Here is a 6,458-nt window from a genome sequence, read left to right on the forward strand (position 1 = left end):
CCCAAGAGGCAGCATGAGATATGAGGCAAGGTGAAAGGACCACCCAGAAGGCAGCATGAGATAAGACGCAAAAGACATTGTCCCTAGGTATAGCGCCCCCTAGCGGCCAACTTTTCCCAATGTTTTTGTGGGCCTCTGTGGAGGGGTGAGGCATAGTGCCACCAAGTTTCATAAAGGTACACCAAAGGGTGGCCGAGATATGAGCAAGCTTCCTGTTCCACGCCCGCGCGGCCAAAGTTGATAGGCTGCCATGGCCAAACGCTTAAGAAACCCTAAACACCGGGCAAGGGTCTTGTGCAGCTTAGTCCCAAGAAGCCATGTACCAAGTTTGGGAGAAGATGGTGAAAAATTGAGGGAGGAGAAGCAGCATGATTGATTTGCACAAAACTCAAAATGGCGGGAAAACTTTCAGGGCTGAAAATGACGTCATAGGGTGCGCTGGGTTTGTCACGGGCCAAGGATTCAAGGGATACCAAGTTTTCGAAAATCGGACCAACGGTTCAAAAGTTACAAACAGAAAGGAACCAGTGACCTAGAGCTGCGGGCGCAATTTTGATTGGCTGCCACGGCCCCACGCCTACGAAATTCTGAACACCGGGGAATTGACTAGTGCAGCTGAGTCCAAAGGTGCCATCTGCCAAGTTTGGGAGAAATGGGTCAAAAATTGAGGGATGAGAAGCATTAAGTGATTTTCACAAAATGCAAAATTGCGGGAAAACTTTCCAAGGTTGAAAATTTTGTCAGAGGGTGCTCTGGATTCGACCTGGCCCAAGGATTCCAGGGACACCAAGTTTTTGAAAATTGGACCAATGGTTCAAAAGTTACAAGCAGAAAGGTACCGGCGACCTGCACCCGCGAATTTGAGCAGTTGGTGGTGCTAGAGAGTTCAAGGCGGTGACTTGAAACTTGAGACGAACCGTGAATGTGTGAAGAAACAACGTGCAAAATTTCACGACGTTAAGGGGTTGCTATGGAGACGCAGAGGGAGGACGTGTGGAGTTTTCCAAAAACTCCATAGAAATGAATGGGAAATTAACCTGTGACTTTGAGCCGTTGGTGGCGCTAGAGAGTTTTACAGAATAACGCACAAAGCAGCAGCACACTGAGTCCGATCGAGCCACACGTTTTGATATATGGCTTGCCCGTGTGCGATGAACGGTCACCGAGTTACACGCAATCAAAATTTGCATGGAAAGATGAATAAGAATAAAATCAAAATGGCGGGAAAAGTAGGCGGGCGGAAGATGACGTCATAGGATGCGCTGGACTCGTCTTGGGCCAAGGATTCCACGGATACCAAGTTTTCGAAAATTGGACCAACGGTTGAAAAGTCACAAGCAGAAATGTACCCGGGACTTGAGCCGTTGGTGGCGCAAGAGTGTTTCACAGAATAATGGGCAAAGTAATAGCACACCGAGTCCGAGCGAGCCGCACGCTTTGATATATGGTTTGCCCGTGTGCGATGCACGGTTATTGAGTTATTTGCAATCAAAACCTGTACGGAAGATGAATAATAAGAACTAGACAATTCCCCTGCGGGAAATCGCGAGAGTGATGCAGTGAGTGAAGACATGCCTCAAGGTGAAAGCACCACCCAAAAGGCAGCATGAGATATGAGGCAAGGTGAAAGGACCACCCAAAAGGCAGCATGAGATAAGAGGCAAAAGTCATTGTCCCTAGGTATAGCGCCCCCTAGCGGCCAACTTGTCCCAATGTTTTTGAGGGCCTCTGTGGAAGGGTGAGGCATAGTGCCACCAAGTTTCGTAAAGGTACACCAAAGGGCGGCCGAGATATGAGCACACTTCCTGTTTCGCGTCTGCGCGGCCAATGTTGATTGGCAGCCATGGCCAAATGCTCATGAAACCCTAAACATCGGGAAAGTGTCTTGGGCAGGTTAGTCCCAAGAAGCCATGTCCCAAGTTTGGGAGAAATTGGTAAAAAATTGAGGGAGGAGAAGCAGCATGATTGATTTGCACAAAACTCAAAATGGCGACAAAACTTTAAGGGGTGAAAATGACGTCATAGGGTGTGCTGGATTCGTCAAGGGCCAAGGGTTCGAGCAATACCAAGATGTTGAAAATCGGACCAACGGTTCAAAAGTTACAAACAGAAATGAACCAGCGACTTAGAGCCGTGGGTGCAAATTTGATTGGCCGCCACAGCCCCGCGCATACGAAATTCTGAACACCGGGTAATTATCTTGTGCAGCTGAGTCCACTGGTGCCATCTACCAAGTCTGGGAGAAATGGGTCAAAAATTGAGGGATGAGAAGCAATTTAAGTGATTTTCACAAAATGCAAAATTGCGGGAAAACTTTCCAGTGTTGAAAATTTTGTCAGAGGGTGTGCTGGATTCGTCCTGGCCCAAGGAGTCCAGTGATACCAAGTTTTCGAAAATCGGACCAACGGTTCCAAAGTTACAAGCAGAAACGTGCCGGCTACATGCACCCGCGAGTTTGAGCAGTTGGTGGCGCTAGAGAGTTTATGGCGGTGACTTGAAACTTGCTGAGACGAACCGTGAGGGTGTGAAGAAACAGTGTGCAAAATTTCACGACGTTAAGGGGTTGCTATGGATACGCAGAGGGGGGATGTGTGCAGTTTTCCAAAAACTCCATAGAAATGAATGGGAAATTTACCTGAGATTTTGAGCCATTGGTGGCGCTAGAGAGTTTCACAGAATAACGTACAAAGCAACAGCTCACCGAGTCCGATCGAGCCGCACGTTTTGATATATTGCTTGCCCGAGTGCGATGAACGGTGACCGAGGTAGACGCAATCCAAATTTGCACTGTTACTCAGTGACCATTCGTCGCACACGGGCAAGCCATATATCAAAACGTGCGGCTCGAACGCACTCGGTGTTCGAATGTTTGCCTCATTTCCTCAGAGAATTCCTTGAAGCTGCAACAGGGGGTGTTGGCATCCCAGACCACCATCCCCCATTCCCTGGCCTTGCCAGTGAGGAGCATGACGGTATAGGCTACCCAGGAGCGTTCTGTTGGGAAAGCCAGAGGTTGAAGCTCCAAGATCAGTGACCACTGCGACAAAAAAGATCTGCAGGTACCTGGTTCTCCACTGTAGGGCTGAGGTGAAGGGAGTCTTGGTTCGTGGACAGCGGCAGGAGGTGAAGAAAGAGACGGCTGGGCAGGGGTAGGCATGGCTTGGGAGTGCTGGAGTTGTGTGGCTAGGAGGTTGAGTGAGTCGGACAGGGTGGCCAGGTTCTGAATGATCTGCCTGAGTTCCTGTTGGTGAGTCCCTAGGAGGGCTCCTTGCTGCTGCATAGCCATTCTCAGATGGTTGAGTTCCGCTGGATCCATGTTGGCCAGGACGTACTATTATGGGTGATGAGATGTGAGTTAGGATCCAAAAGCAGAAACACAAAACAGAAAATCCAATGAATTAAAAAAAAAAAAAAAAAAAGGATTTAATTGAACTCCAAGAGAGTAAATGAACAAAAATAGCAAAAATAGTCCAGACAAAAAACGAGGTAGGCAAAGACAAAATGCAAGTATGAAAAAACATGAACAATAGAGATCTTGCAGTCACGTGACCGGAAAGTACACAACCACCATCGTGTCGGTCAAAAACACCGCTGAATACTGCTGCACTCGTGTACAGAATGGATCAATTTCAACCGACGGACTACACGGCTCATTTTTCTAATGAACAGATAACTAGATATATATGTCTAAAATAAACGATCTACAGATTTGTGACCCTTATGGCTTTCCAGACGGAGTTTTCACGACCGGATTTTGAACTGCCAGCAGAATACCCAGACATGTATGATTACCTCATCAACTTTCTCTCGCTGTTCAGTGGTGAAGCACTGCATGCTTATAAATCTCTGGACAGTTTTCTTTACAGAAATTCAGGATTTGTCAGCGACTCAGATGTGGCATCTTGTAAACAAGAAAATGATCCTCACTGGATGGGTAAGTTACTTTAGTATTGAGTATAGCACTGACCAGCCGATTATAGAATAAGGTAATTCCAAATCGTCCGTGTTGTTTACATGGATCTGGCGTTGGAGAGGTAGAGGCTTGGCAGTGGAGGTTTGAGTAGCTGTTTTCTGAGCTTAGTCAACAGGCCAGCTCTGCCTGTAGCCTCGCTTTTGCTTCGGCTCCCGGCGCCGCCTCCTTCCCTTTGCTTCCGATAACAATCCACGGAGACCCCGCTGGTCTCGCAATCTGGTCTCGTCCGGAATGTTTTTTTTTTTTTTTTTTCTCGTCCGGAATGTTGTGCATGCAATGAAAATTGCTACAAACCGTCATTTTCTGCTGGAAACCAATGTCCAGTAAGTCCATACGGTTGTAGTGGATATTGAAGTCTGGTACAGACGAACAACATGCAAAAATACACACAAAAAAACATAAAAACCGTGCATAGGTAGGGAGAGCTTGTAGCCGCAGCCGTTGTAGTAGAATTGTATATAGTAGGGTTTTCCAGAAGAAAAGGTAGAAGTAAAAGCAGAAGTAGAACCAGAAGTAGAAGGCGGAATATGGCGTTTGACCGACACGATGGCGTCTGTCACAATCTGGATCGGCTGTGACGTCACATGCAAGATCTCTATAGTCCTGACAAACTGTAAACAAAAAACGTAGCACAAAAAACATGAAAAAAATGGCAAGATGAGAATGCAAAAACTGTGGCAAAGAATAGGCAAAAACAGAGCAAAAAGCAGTAATGGCACAGAGATGACGTGAGAAACCAACAAGAAATTCTGGCAAAGTCCCCTTCTGAGAATGGCCCTTTTATGCACAGCAGAGCAAACCAGGAAGTGGATGCCGGCAAGATGGAAGTCCCGTCCCGGATCGCGCTGGACTGGGGGATAATGATTCTCCAGAGTGGAAGTCCAAGGCGGATCATGACACTGTCAGTCTCATCGCCATTTCCGCTAAACTAAAACAGAGTTGACTGCAACTCCAATCCTCCATTTTGAACTAATTTATTGCCATGCCACGTAGATGTGTTGCTGGCTGGTGCAGCAACATGACAGAAGCTGGATTTACGTTGCATTCATGGCCCAAGAATGTTCAAACTGCAAAGATTTGGACGCGTTTTGCAAGAAGTTCATGGGCACACTGGGCGCCTATGAAGTGGTCTTTCCTCTGCTCTGCACATTTTACTGAAGACTCGTACGAGACCTCTGATCTGTTAAGGAGCGTTGGCTATAAGCCTGTATTGAAAAAGGGTACAATATCAACAATTAAAGAAAACTACAAGAAAAAAAATTATTATTATATATTATTATATAAAATGTGCTGTCAAGCGATTAAAATATTTAATCGCGATTAATGTCGCGACTGTCATAGTTAACTCGCGATTAATCGCAATTTAATCGCACATTTTTGTCACATGAAAAACCATGTAATTCTCTTATCAGCATAAAAAAGTGAATGGGCTTGCTCACCGTTCGAACTACGGGGGTACTCGGGGGATCCGAGATCCCCTGAAACAGGCATGAGATCCCTTGAAAACATGATTTGGGAAATGTTGGGGGGGGGGTCTCTAAAATATTGGCAAAATGATGTTTATTGACATAGCAATCGTGTGTAACGGGAAGCATTTGCATATCCGAAGTGAGCGCGCGATGGAGATCTGCGCTCTGAGACAAGCGCAAGCACCCCCCCAAGGGAAAAAAAAGGGACCCCCTGAAAATATCGGCATAGTTCGAACACTGGTTGTACTAATGTTTTTTTTTATTGCAGAGCATAACACGTCTTGTCACAGCCACTGCAAAGTGGGGCTGGAGCCGCCGATGGGAAAACAAAACCTAGCACCGTGGCTCTTCAGGGGAGGGCAGAGGACTCTGGCTGTGCGGGGCGTGGCATCATGTCACAGAGGGTTAATCTCGCGATAAAAAAAAAAATTATCGCCGTTAAAATTGAGTCAAGCTAACGCGTTAATAACGCGACATTTTTGACAGCACTAATATATATATATATATTTTTTTTATTTTTTATTTTTTTTCAAAGAAAAGTGAGTTCAGTTGCACCAGTCCTCCCTGAGTGAGCTGAGGGCTGTTGCTAAAACCTGAGATGGAACTTGACATAATCGCTCAGGCAGTGACCTCCCCACAGCTGTTGCTAAAACCGGTGACATTCCGTCCCGTCCCAGGTTTTAACAATTGCCTGAGCCGAGCAGTAATGGCAGAATACACAGTCTGAAGAAAGCAATGAATGAGTGTAGCAGCTGTCTTATTTCTAAACTGGATATTGCTGCCATCTCACCCTTATGTGGAAGAAGTGAATGAATGGAGAACTGAACGAACAACTGAAAGTCAAATTGTTTCAAAACAATCAGCCACAAGATCGGTCTTCAAGAAGCAAGAACACAGACACGTAAGCTCCAACTCTCATTTGGATAAAAAAACATGTCATTTACCTGAATTTAGATTAATACATGGAACTTGTATTGTGTGTTTAAGTTACCGGTATAAGATTATTTAATTTGCTT

Source organism: Neoarius graeffei, chromosome 12, assembly GCF_027579695.1.
Source record: "Neoarius graeffei isolate fNeoGra1 chromosome 12, fNeoGra1.pri, whole genome shotgun sequence".
In the NCBI taxonomy this organism is placed as follows: domain Eukaryota; kingdom Metazoa; phylum Chordata; class Actinopteri; order Siluriformes; family Ariidae; genus Neoarius; species Neoarius graeffei.